Source organism: Triticum aestivum, chromosome 6B (assembly GCF_018294505.1).
Source record: "Triticum aestivum cultivar Chinese Spring chromosome 6B, IWGSC CS RefSeq v2.1, whole genome shotgun sequence".
Taxonomy (NCBI): Eukaryota; Viridiplantae; Streptophyta; class Magnoliopsida; order Poales; family Poaceae; genus Triticum; species Triticum aestivum.
In genome coordinates, this window is record NC_057810.1 from 720830585 (window position 1) to 720843108 (window position 12524).

General features: G+C 44.6%; 1 long non-coding RNA gene across 2 annotated transcripts; it reads left to right on the forward strand.

Annotated features, from left to right (window-relative positions):
* Nucleotides 1-262: 262 nt before the first annotated feature.
* On the forward strand, nt 263-12246 carry LOC123140010 (uncharacterized). Of its 2 annotated transcripts, XR_006469739.1 has the most exons (6): nt 263-1348; nt 2399-2455; nt 2564-2750; nt 3217-3290; nt 11639-11942; nt 12033-12246. It is a non-coding gene; the product is annotated as an uncharacterized lncRNA (long non-coding RNA). The 2 variants fall into 2 exon arrangements; XR_006469738.1 differs by lacking the exon at nt 11639-11942.
* Nucleotides 12247-12524: the final 278 nt, after the last annotated feature.

A 12524-nucleotide genomic window follows, 5' to 3' on the forward strand; every position in this document is an offset into this window, starting at 1 on the left:
AGACTTGCCGGTAACGAGATTGAACTAGGTATTGAGATACCGACGATCGAATCTCGAGCAAGTAACATACCCATGACAAAGGGAACAACGTATGTTGTTATCACTACAAAAAAATACACTTCCGTGATGATACGTCACAGTAGGTCGCTTTTTTTGTCATGCATGTACATCCATGACAAATTTATGACAGAGTCAAGATAGTCATACCTGTGCTGTCGTAGAAGTGTTCCATGACATTACCAAAACTAGTAGAATGCCCGTGCATTGTCACGGGCTTTAAAATATTTGCTAGAGCTATTTAAACATAATACATGTTAAATTTTACATGTAAACATAAGTTAAGTCCACTTCACTTGCAAGGTAGATTGATTAGTAAAAATTTGTTACACATTAAGATCTATTTGACGCTTTTAAGAAATTCTCGCACATTTGCAGGATATTGTCTTTAGCTTCACTCGCATGATATTTGAGCAACTATACTAAAAACGTCTTCCTCAGCTCATACCCATCCTACACAAGCATGAAATCACCATTAGCATGAATATCTTACATTAATAAAGGTGATAAATGTGTAACCGAGAATACTGACCGTGCAAACCGGGCAAACCAATTCTTTAACGTCCCAACGGAGCATAAAGAAAAAAAACTAAATAGCCAGACACATTCCTGCAATTTCATAAATTCATATTATCTTGATTATAGTGATAACAAAATAAATGCTTGTATTTTGCATGGATTTTTTTGAGGGGTGTATTTTGCATGGATAATATATGGTTTTTTCGTACAACAAATTTTGGGATCCAAGGCCCAAATCAGCATAGCCCACTCTCTCCTTCCCCTCACTATCCTATCCCGCACGGCCCAACCAACCCCCACTATATCTTTCTCAAAAAAAAAAAACAGCCCCCACCTTCTCCTTCCCCTCACTCTATTGTTCCCCTCACTCTCTCCACTCCCTCTCCACTCCCGCAAATCCCTAATCTCGGCCGAGTCACCCACTCCACTCCCTCCGCTGTCGCCCCCACAGCCGCCAGAACCAGCGAACTCGTCTCCCACCGCCTCCCCCTCTCGTCCGAGCCCTCTACTCATCCGACGGCGCTGACCGCGCAGATCGAGCGACCAGGCCGCGGCCACATGCGCACACAACCGGCGACCAACATCACGCAAAGGTCACCACCGCCGTCGCTGAAGGGTGGTCTTCTTCCACCTCGACGGACGAGCTTGCGTGCCAGGAGAGGAGCGGGGATCCTGCGCTTCTTCCTCGCTCAGCGCCCCTGTCGCCACGCCATGGATGAACCTCCCTCTGCTCCCACCAATGCCATGTACCGAGCTCGCTCTCCTCCTCGAGGTAATCTATTCACCCATCGCCATCGTTAGGACCTAGGATGCGTGGTCACTGTAGATCGGGGTACCCGCTGCTGCACACTTGGTCTCCGCTCTCCGTCTCCTGAATTCATGTCGCCCGCAGCCAAATGCTCCCGCCCAACAACCAGTTTCCTGCCCCAGCGACCTGTCCTCCATGTATTGTGGTCTAACATTTGCCTCGGTAATCTTTAATGTAAGAGAATATGATGGCAGGTGGATAGAGCTAATGGCCTAATGCAGATCTGAAGGATACCAACGTGAGAATAAAACAAACAATTCTTCAGTTAAACTTTACTCTTTTCATGGTGCTCCACGTTGACTAATGGTTTGATTGCCCAGTGAGCTCGTACATACATGTTTTCTCTCTTTGAATTGTTGTTAGATGAGATACAGTCGCAACTACTACTACATCGACACTGTCATATATACTTTGGTACTGTATATTATTGCTGCCTACATTTACAATTAAGTTTGCTTGCCAACCCTTGTGAAGAAAGTTCGTCTGCCAAGGAACCACTCAAGTGGATATATATTCTCCTTAACTCTTCAACTATTTTCTTATCAGACCAGCTGCTGAACGAAAAACATAATATTGTTACCTCATATTTATTTACTTGCCTGCTTGATTTTTAGTCTGTTCCTCTGCGTGTGAGGAACGTAACAATGTCCTGCATGTTCAAATTAGTTATATTGTCATTCCCCAATTTTCTTACTGTTCTTTTGGCCTTGGACAAGGTCAATCGGATGTGTGTGTTGACACAGATCTTTGATGTGGAAGTTAATATATCAGTCCTATCCGACCTCTCTATACTGTTTTGTTATATATACGTTGGGGATATATAGATGAAATAGTAGAAGTTAACTATGCTGGTTATTGTCATGTGTGGTCCATTACTCTGACCTTTTTGATTATCTAAAGAAAAGGGGTTTATTTACTTTGCTGATTTCATTCGAGCTCTGAATGTATTTCATTCCGACATTTCATTTTGTCGATAATAACCTTTTTCTTCTTTCTGAACATTTCTATGGGCAGATATTATCCTCCAAGCTATATGATATGCACAACACATGATTTATGGAACGAAAAGAGGTGATTTGTCGAACTTTGTCTCTTTTACAATTTTCTACCTCTTATAAATTTTATGATTTATAATCTGAGTTAACAAAACCATTAAGATATCTTATTTTGTGTAATTAGATCATGTCATCCAGATAATTAGATTTCGCCGCATGATGTTCTTTACCCCAGCCGAGCATAGTGTGCTGCCGCGCCGTCGATTCCACGAAGTGGGCAGCCCGAGCCGATTCCCCAATGTGTCAACGACTACGTCCGCTGCGTGATCCCGTGGGACATGACCAATCCACTGCCTCATCAACACATCGAGGTAACAAATCCCCTCCTAATACAGGTGCTTTGGTCGGCTGCTGGCTCTACCACATAGCCTTCCGTCCACAATGAGCAGGAGTTAATATTAGAATATGACCATCTCTTTCTTAATGATGTGTGCCTTGTATTTCCATTTTGCTTTCTAAAAATATTGATTCAGGGAGCAAAAGGAAAGCATGATAATTATTATTTTTGACTTTACATTACATATCTCCAAGGTCCTATTTTTTGCTTGGTACGCGTAGTCATTATGCTTGGGCTCATGACCTTGATTAATCTATAGCATGGTTTTGGGTGACCTATTTAACATAATAGTGATATATGTTTGCATTTCTTGAACTGTCAGTAGGAACCTATATACCGCAAAATATTTGTTATGTCCCCGATGGCGGTTTTAGACAGTCAATTGATTTTGTCCCATCCGACTATCATGCAGTCTGACTTCAGATGACTATGTTTTTCAGGGTGAATTGAGTTCAGATCTTTGAGCAAAGGATTGCGATTTTGTAGCTGCATTGGGGCTATTCTTTATCATTTGGTATGTCGTTACTTCGTAGCTACTTGAATTTCTCTATTCCCAATTCACGGGATTTCTACTTTTTGACATTTCCCTAAATGATTATACACAACGCTGATAATGCATGCCACCCAGTTTTCGTTCTCTATAAGAACTGAGAAGTACATATGCACTTTTACGACATATAGGTTCATCTAGATGTGTTTGGACGACATATAGGGAGAACGATAGGATCATATGTTTGTGACATAGAAAAAAATATACCGACATGTACATACTGTTCTTTCATAGTACATACATGCAAACAGAGCTACAAAAATATATTAGTAGATGACCCACAATGATAGCTCATGTACCATCGGAAGCAACAGAGCTACAAAAATATATTAGTAGATGTCCTCTGGTTTGATATTTTGAAGGCACGAATAGAAAGAAGCGCACCTGATATGCTATAAATTGTACATTTCGTTGCAGAATAATAGGTGGTTATACATTGTGGTACTGTCCAGGTTCCAACAATTCATTAGAACTCCTATTTATCTGCAAGATACACGCAATAGGAAAAGCAACTAACAGAATATGGCACAATGAAAGGAAAATAATACTACTGGAAATATTTGTGAGATCATGAAGATGTCAACATGCATCCATCCGTTTACTTGCACCAAACCTGCAACTAAGTAGTTAGAAACACATCATGTCTGTTTAGATATGTATTGAAAAGCCAGGATTATAAAATTCAAATAAGGGGGAAATAAGAGACTATATAGGACAAAAATAAATAACATTGACTGTGCCTGCTTTGGGGCCGCATCATAAATATTTCTCTAATGTAGAGCACTCCAGTGGAGTCTAGTTTTACAACAACGGAGTGACCCAGGCAGTGTGCAATATTTATGTAGGAAAACAAAGCCTAGTTTAGATGTAGTAGATGATTGATTACAAAACAACAAAAGAATAATATACATAAGCAATCCGGCAAAAGGAAAAATAATGTCACATACAGGAAAAATTGGCAACTTGCAAAGTCACAAATCCGAGGCAATATTATTAATATTTGACTTGTTGAATAAACATAATAAAGTTCAATTGCTAACATCGAAAGATAAATATTTGTACAAGAACACGGAAGAGCACCAAATTATCTGTAGCAAAAGAGTAAATCCTTTGTCTTATTCAAAACCCGCCACCTTCTTAAGGGCGGACTTCAACCTGTAAGGACTTCCTTATAGACGATGTTCTTCATCGAGGTCTCTAAGGACAAGGCAGGTCTTTTTCGCTTCTTTGTTCTACTGCTTTGCTTCTTGCCATTATCTTTGTTCTTATCCTTCTCAATGAGGATCTTTATGTTCCTCTTCGCGGTGGCACGAGACAACGCGACATAGAGTTGACCATGAGAGAACACCGGATTAGGTAGGTACACGCCAACAATTGGAATGGTCTGCCCTTGAGCCTTGTTAATCGTCATAGCAAAGCTAAGCCTTACAGGAAATTGCTTCCTCTTGAACTTGAACGGAAACATGTCGTTGTCAGACGGGCATAGGGGTATTCGAGGAAGGAATACCCTCCTACCTGCGTGTTGTCCGATCACGATTTCTGCATCGATGGCGTTCCTCTCGAAACCTCGCACCACAAGCCTCGTCCCGTTACACAGACCATTAGCCGGATCAATGTTCCTCAGAAGTATGACAGGGCAGTTGAGCTTCAGTTTGAGTGCATGCGGAGGCAGACCGTTGGGAGTCAATCCATTTAGGAACTCGGGAGCGTAGTAGCCATATGGGTCGTCTTCTGCACTGTCAAAGCTATGGTAGATTACTTCTTCTCCCCGAAAACGCTCTACCATGCGTATGTTTATCTTGTCGACGTTGTCGTTCGTGGTGGAGAGGATTGCGCGTGAAGTCATGTAATTCGGATCGGACATGTTGTCATCTAGTCTTGGAAACACATGGTCAATCAGCTTCTCCAGGTCGTCACCCTCACCTGTAGACGGCACACAAATATCTTCAGGGAGTCGTATGTTTCCTTGATCGTCAACTTCCTCGGTGCCATTGCCTACCCTTAGCAAGTAATCCGCAAACCAAGTGTCATTATGAGCCCTCATGTTGGTGACGAGCTTTAGCTGGCGCATACCCTTCCAGAGATGTGAACTTCGGAGGGTTGCATCGATTATCTGACCCCGAGACCCCCTCCTGACGACTGGAAGCACCTGCCTGAAGTCCCCGCCAAACACAACAGTTTTTCCACCAAACGGTCGGTCTTGTCTTCCCATGATGTCGCGCATGCTATTGTCGAGTGCCTCGACCGCCTGTCGCTTAGTCATGCTGGCCTCGTCCCATAGTATCATTGAGGCCATCCTCAGTAGCTTGGCGGTACCACTCTGCTTCGTGAAGGTGCATGAGGCGCCATCATCACAGCTCAATGGGATCTTGAACCTCGAGTGGGCAGTCCTGCCTCCAGGCATGATAGAAGCGGCAACACCTGACGTCGCGGTAGCGATAGCGATGTTTCCCTTGCTTCGAACTTTGGCGAGCAGCGCCCTGTACAGGAAGGTCTTCCCTGTACCTCCCGGGCCATCAACAAAGAACACACCCCCATCACCGCGTTCAACAGCAGCTAGTATCTCGTCATATGCAACCCTCTGCTCCAAGTTAAGCGATGATGCCAATTTAGTGTCGTTGATGTCAAAATCGACGTTGGATTCCTCGATCACTTCTCTGGCCTCGCCCTCGGTTGGGTCGAACGCACCGTCAATGCATGGAAGAGCGAAATCAGCTATGTCTTTGCCCATGGATTGCAACATACCCCTGACGTCAAGCAACACCATCTGTTCCACCTCAATCGGGCACGTGTGTGATCGCCGATAGTCATCAGACATAGGCTCGAAGTGCCTCTCCCATAAACCACGCACGTCGCCTGGCTCACAGTGCACCAAAATTGTTGCAAAGAGCCTCCTGAGCGAACATGGCATCGCCCACTGCTCTGCCTCGGTAAGACAATCGTCGAGCGTGTTATCTGCCTCGATGAGTCCCAACCTTTCGGCAGCCTCTCTAAAGCTCCCGCATAACCTACCGTCCACAGTGAGCAGGTCCTCATAGGATGTCTTGCCAGCAACATGGTTTAGCAGCACACGCAGATAGTATCGCTCCCCCTCGGCAGGATTGGCAGACACAATTCGACCTATCTGATAACGCTCCACCCGCTCTTTCCAATACTTCTTACCCTTCTGCCATGTGAACCTTCTAGGAAAATCCTTGTACAATATATTCCTAGCCCACGGGTGGTTTTGGTTAGCTTTGAAGTACTCTGTCAACATGGATTTGGAAGCATTCTCAGAGGCGACTACGTCGGTCAAGTGAGCTTGCTCATTGAATGCCACCCTGTGCATATTCGGGAGATGAAGAGGCAACTGTAGGACAGGCGGGTCATTGGCACACAAGGGGAAGCCAAATATCCTCCACATCGCCTCTGGAGGAGTAACCCACCTCGCGTCTACGTATCTTTTGATCTCATCAATGTTACCATCGGCGTCGGGCTGGTCGATGCTGAAAGAAGCCCTATCATGGCCCTTGTATATGTACTTGTAAAGGTATTTGACGGCCTTTATGCTGGAGCAAACCTCAACGTTGATGTGGCAATTGAACATCCGCAGAAGGTAAGGGTTATACGGTACAACCCATCTGTTGTCCAATATCTTACTCCGGACCTTAGCCCGCCGACCATCATCTCGACGACGATAAACTGGGTATGAGTCTTTGCCCTGTGCCGTGTTTTCATTGAACGGACGCGGGTATCTGCACTTGCACTCGTTCTGTTGCATGCACACATTTTTGGGGTTGAGAGCACCGCATGGTCCGTGCATCATATGTTTCACCACCAAGGCGTGGAGTTCAGGATACTTTTGCTTGTCTGGGAGCTCGGCAGAAATGAGTCGGTCGTACTGCTCCGGAATGACAAGCTTATAGGTAGAATCCATGATCAACAAAAAGTGTGCATGGGGGAGGCCCCTCTTCTGGAACTCGACTACATATACATGTGCGACAACAACACCCAGGATATTCTTCTTGAACAACATCTCTTTCATAGCCTCTAACTTGCCATGGAACACACGAGCCACAAGATCAGGTCGGTCTTGCGCTGTCTGACCAGGAAACAACTCATTTGTTATCTCTTCCCAGTTAGGGTTGCAGGTCATGGTCAAGAAGATGTCAGGCTTCCCGTAGGTATGGACAATTGCCATGGCATCCATATGTCTCCATTTCATGTCGCGGTCGCCACCTGGGTACGTTCCAGGGAGCACTATCCTTACTCCAACAGTGCTTGCCCGGGTCTCCCCGGATGTAATTGCATCAACAACTCCTTTATATAGGTCGGCACGGATCTTTGTCTGGTTCTTCCTGTACCATTTCAACCTACAACTCTCAATCTTGATGTACATGTCCACTCCCCATTGCTGGAGCAATCGTGCTCCACAGAGTATGGGATTGAATATCCCAGGTCGTGTCTGCAGCATGTAACAGTAGTAGTCTCTCACCGAGACGCATAACCTGCTATTTCCCTCCGCATATGGATGAGTAACACAGACATTAGGATTCATACGAGTACTATACAATTCATCAAAACGACAGAATACACATAAGGCTTACCTGCATCCTGATCATCATCATCATCATCACGTCTACCTCTTGGTTGTTGCACAACCGGCCAAGGGACATCACGTTTAGGTAGTTTCGGATGCCAACCGAGCTCACCCCTTGGGTAGAATAATGGGTAAGAGAGCGGGTCATACGAGCCAGACGTCACATGTATACTGTGCCTCTGGTTGTCGTTCCCGCAAAGTGTAATCCTACGATCGAACCTCTTTGCCAGGTCAGTGCCCTCCACCCAAATTGCAGCGACCTCAGATGACAGAGGTATATTATACTTCCGTTGGTCTAGTCTCTGGTCAGTGTTGAGGTCTATCATGTAATCGTCGAGGTTGTCCCTGTGCGCACCCAAACTCCTAAACTACTGGGAGTACGGGTTTTCCCTGAGTATGTCCACTAACTTTCTGATGACTTCCTGGTCTAATTGCTCGGTGGCAGCCTTGCGATGGGTTAGGCCTGGGTCGTCGTCGTAGAAGTACAATTGTAGATGCTCTGGACGGGATGTTGGCCCGAAGGAATGAACGTTGTGGTAGATGGTGCCGTGCGCCCGAAACGTGTACACCCCAGACTTCATGTTTGTGTAGCTTTCATCGAGGCTGACGCCGAGGGTTGTGAAGGAGAAGTGGCCGTTGAAGAACCGTATGTTCTCCCGAAAATGCCTTGAGTCCGCATCCGTGCTAGACCAAAGCCTCATTAGCTCTGGGATGGGCTCCGGTTGCTTCAGCTCGATCTGTCCACTGCGACAGCAGAATCCCGGGGCCTCGGACTCAAACTTCTTGGCCTTGCAGTGATCGCAGTTTGCGGCGTGCTTCAGGATGTGTGTGTGGTCTGGGAGGTTTGAGTAGACATAGTCAAATGGATCATGGTCGACATATGTATTGTGACGGTCATCTTCCAATTTGTCGTGCTCCATGTCATCAGCATCTGAGCCTGCAAACAATGTTTATAATTAGTGTGATATTCCCAACGGGTGGATGTTGCTCAAGTGGGTGTACGTACCTTCACCAGCAAACAGGTAATACTCATCGTCAAAGAGGTTGTCAGGGTTGACATTATCATTCATGAGACGACTAAGGTAAGCGTCCATGTCGTCTGCTCAGGTGCAAAACCAATAAATGAAGGTTCAGACTCAAGGGACGCAAGGAGAGTAAGGATTGGAGTGTTACCGATTACACAAACTCGGTGGGAGTGACTTTGGTAATAAGCTAACCAGAGAGTTGGTCAGGTAAACTCGGTGGGACCAATTCGCTCATCTCGGTGAGACCGAAATGTTACAAAAGGGAAACAGAGAGTTTACATTGCAATCTTGGTGGGACCGATCGCTCACTTCGGTTAGACCAAAACGTTACGAAGGGAAACAAAGAGATTGCAATCCCATCTCGGTGAGACCGAGATCCTATCGGTGAGACCGATTTGGCTAGGGTTTGTGGCAGTGGCTATGACATTTGAAACTCGGTGGCGCCGGATAGAAAGAATCGGCGGGGCCGAGATTGACTTTTGGTTTAGGTCATATGTGGATGTGGGAAGGTAGTTGAGGATTTTGGAGCATATCACTAAGCACATGAAGCAAGCAAGCCATTAAGCAACACCTCATCCCTCCTTGATAGTATTGGCTTTTCCTATAGACTCAATGTGATCTTGGATCACTAAAATATAAAATGTAGAGTCTTGAGCTTCAAGCTTGAGCCAATCCTTTGTCCTTAGAATTTTGAGGGATCCACTTTCCTCATCCATGCCATGCCATTCATTGAGTTTTTCCTAAAATATTAATCTTGGAGTAATGTTAGCTCAATGAGCTATATGTTGTTAGGAGTTACCAAAACCACCCAGGGATAGTTGCACTTTCAATCTCCCCCTTTTTGGTAATTGATGACAACATATAGATCAAAGCTTTGACAAATGATAATAAGAGTAAAAGATATTGTCGCTTTGAGAGGTATGTGAAAAGCAAGAGCCCCCCCTAAATTTGTGCATATCTTAAGATTTGCTTTGGACTGCAAATGCACAATGAGTTAGGATCATGGGTTACTCTTCCATGTCACATACATCTTGGTGAAGCGCTCAAAATGATAAGAATTAAATGCATGCACTCATCACCAAGCAAAGTGAGTGATCATATAAGGATAAGTAAGATAATATCATCCAACAAAGCATAAGTGTAGCTTATGATCAAACACATGAACATCAATGTCTCACAGATAATAGAATAGTATCTCAAGCAATCAAAAGCAAACAAAGTTCAACCAAGAAGACAAGAGAGAACAAAAGCAAACAAACTCTCTCTCTCGAAGCATATGATCTATACATTTTTCTCCCCCTTTGGCAACAAGTTACCAAAAAGTTCATAGAAAATGATAGCACTAAAACGACTCTCAGGCTTGGTCTTCAGGTGGTGGAGTCCGGATAACACCGAGGATGAAGGCTTCAGTTGAAGTAGATGGAGCTGCTGGGGTAGGTGCTGGAGCTGGTGGCACTGAAGCTGTAGCTGGTGCAGATGAAGTGGATCTGGTGTCAGGTTCTAGCACTGCAGATGATCTCTGAGCTCTAGGCACTCTGACAAATGCATCAGTTGTTGTTTTGCCCTTCCTCTCCTGCATGTCATCCTGTAGTTGCTCCACAGCAGACTGAATCTCAATTACTTTCACATCTAAGTCATAGAACTTTTGTTCCATGATTCTTTCCAAGCTCTCTTGGTTTCGAGTCAGGGTGGCCAGTCCTTTCTCAATCCTCAGAGTTTATGCTATCGGATAACCAAGCTGCTCCTGCTTGTTCTTCAGAAAGTACTCAGATGCCTCTTCTTGAGTTGGCATCTTGGCAGCTTTCTCCATTTTGCCTTCTCCTTCTTTGCTTGAGCTTGTACTGATGATGGTTCATTCTCATTCATCACAACTTGATTGTCCTCAAAATCTGGATGGATGGGCAAGTGTTCCTTATCCAACAGGTATGTGCATGTGCCCATCTTCAAGTTAATCAACTCCTGAATATGTGGGGCATATCCACAACTTCTCTTCTGATCAGTTGCTGTCCTCTTGATAGTCTCAACTATGAGGCTCATGACCTTGAACTTCTGTGGCACATCAAATATATGTAGCAAGTTAATTGCATGCCCTCTGATCATGTTGTGGTCACCTGACTTGGGCAAAAGAGTGTGCCTTAGGATCCAGTTGATTGTAGGCAGCCCTGACAGAAGAAAATGAACTGATCCAAACTTGAAAGTCTCAAGAGCTTTGTTTGGGATCTCCTTATACATGTTTGACATAGAATTGTGATCCATCTTCTTCTTGGCATAAACATCCAAGTCATCTTCTTGCTCTTCTGGGGCATTGATCAACTGAGCCCATTCCTCAATAGTTGATTGGTACCTTGTACCTTCAGACATCCATACTATCCTGCCATCTGGATAGAAATGCGTTCTGGAGTAGAATTGCATTATGAGCTCCTCATTCCACTTTGTGAGCTTCTGCCCAACAAAGTCTGCAACTCCACAAGCATTGAAGCTGTCATACACACCAGGATAGTGTGCCTCATTTTCCTTGATATAGGTCCAGTCGACCCACCTCATATCACACACTATTGGTTTCTTGTCCAGCAGCACTGTCTCATAGAAGTCTTGTTGTTCCTTTGTGTGGAATCTATAATCAACAGCAGTCCTTCTTCTTGTAGCATATGGATCTGTTTCTCTCCATTTCCTCAGCCCTGAATCTCTCCTGATCTTCATGTTCTCAGCCATAGGATGAGCATCGTTGTGGTCTGGAATCTTGGGTTTGAGCTTCCTCAGAACTTGTCCTTCATCATCTTCCTCAGCAGCAACATCAGGCATTGGGGCCTTGTTCTTCAGAAGTTGAGCCTGGTATTGGTGATCCTCAGAAAGTTTCGACGAAGGGTGCACCTAAGAAGGGGCGGTCGAAGGGTGGCCCGACGTTACAAAGAATGGTAGGCCAAAAGATTTTACAGAGAAGAAAACTGGTCCTTTGTGCAGTCTGTGTAGTCTCCCAAGTCATAACAAGGCTACATGTAGTGTGAATGAGAAGTGAGTTGCTACCTTTTTGTTTTGTTATATGTTGCCAATTTGATTTCACCGACTATATTTTCTCACCCAATTTTTTTATATTTTGTTCAGGAATCGGGCGTAGAGAAGCAGCTTGGTTGGTTAGAAGAATAAAAGTGGTCGCACGAGTCATGTCTGAATAACCTATGCTATTTTTATTCGCACATGTGTGCTAGAAAACTTTATTTGTACTGTTACGTGATGATTTGTACTGTTTCTATATGCAGTTTCGAAATTCTGTTTATTTGTACTGATTTTATTCGCACATGTGTGCCAAAAAACTTCATTTGTACTGTTACGTGATGATTTGTACTGTTTCTATATGCAGCTTTGAAATTCTGTTTATTTGTACAGGGCCGGGGGAGGGGCCGAGTGGCGGCGTGCCTTCATTGGGCTGAACTGGGCCGGCCCGGGACAGTGAAAATTAGGCCTCCTAAGCCTTGCGGCGAAAACGTGCAACGTGGGGCTCGATGGGGGCGCCATTTTTTTCTAGTTTCTTTTTTCTTTTTTCTTTTTCTTTTCTTATTTTCCTTTTTAGTTCACGTATTTTTTTTACAAAAATCA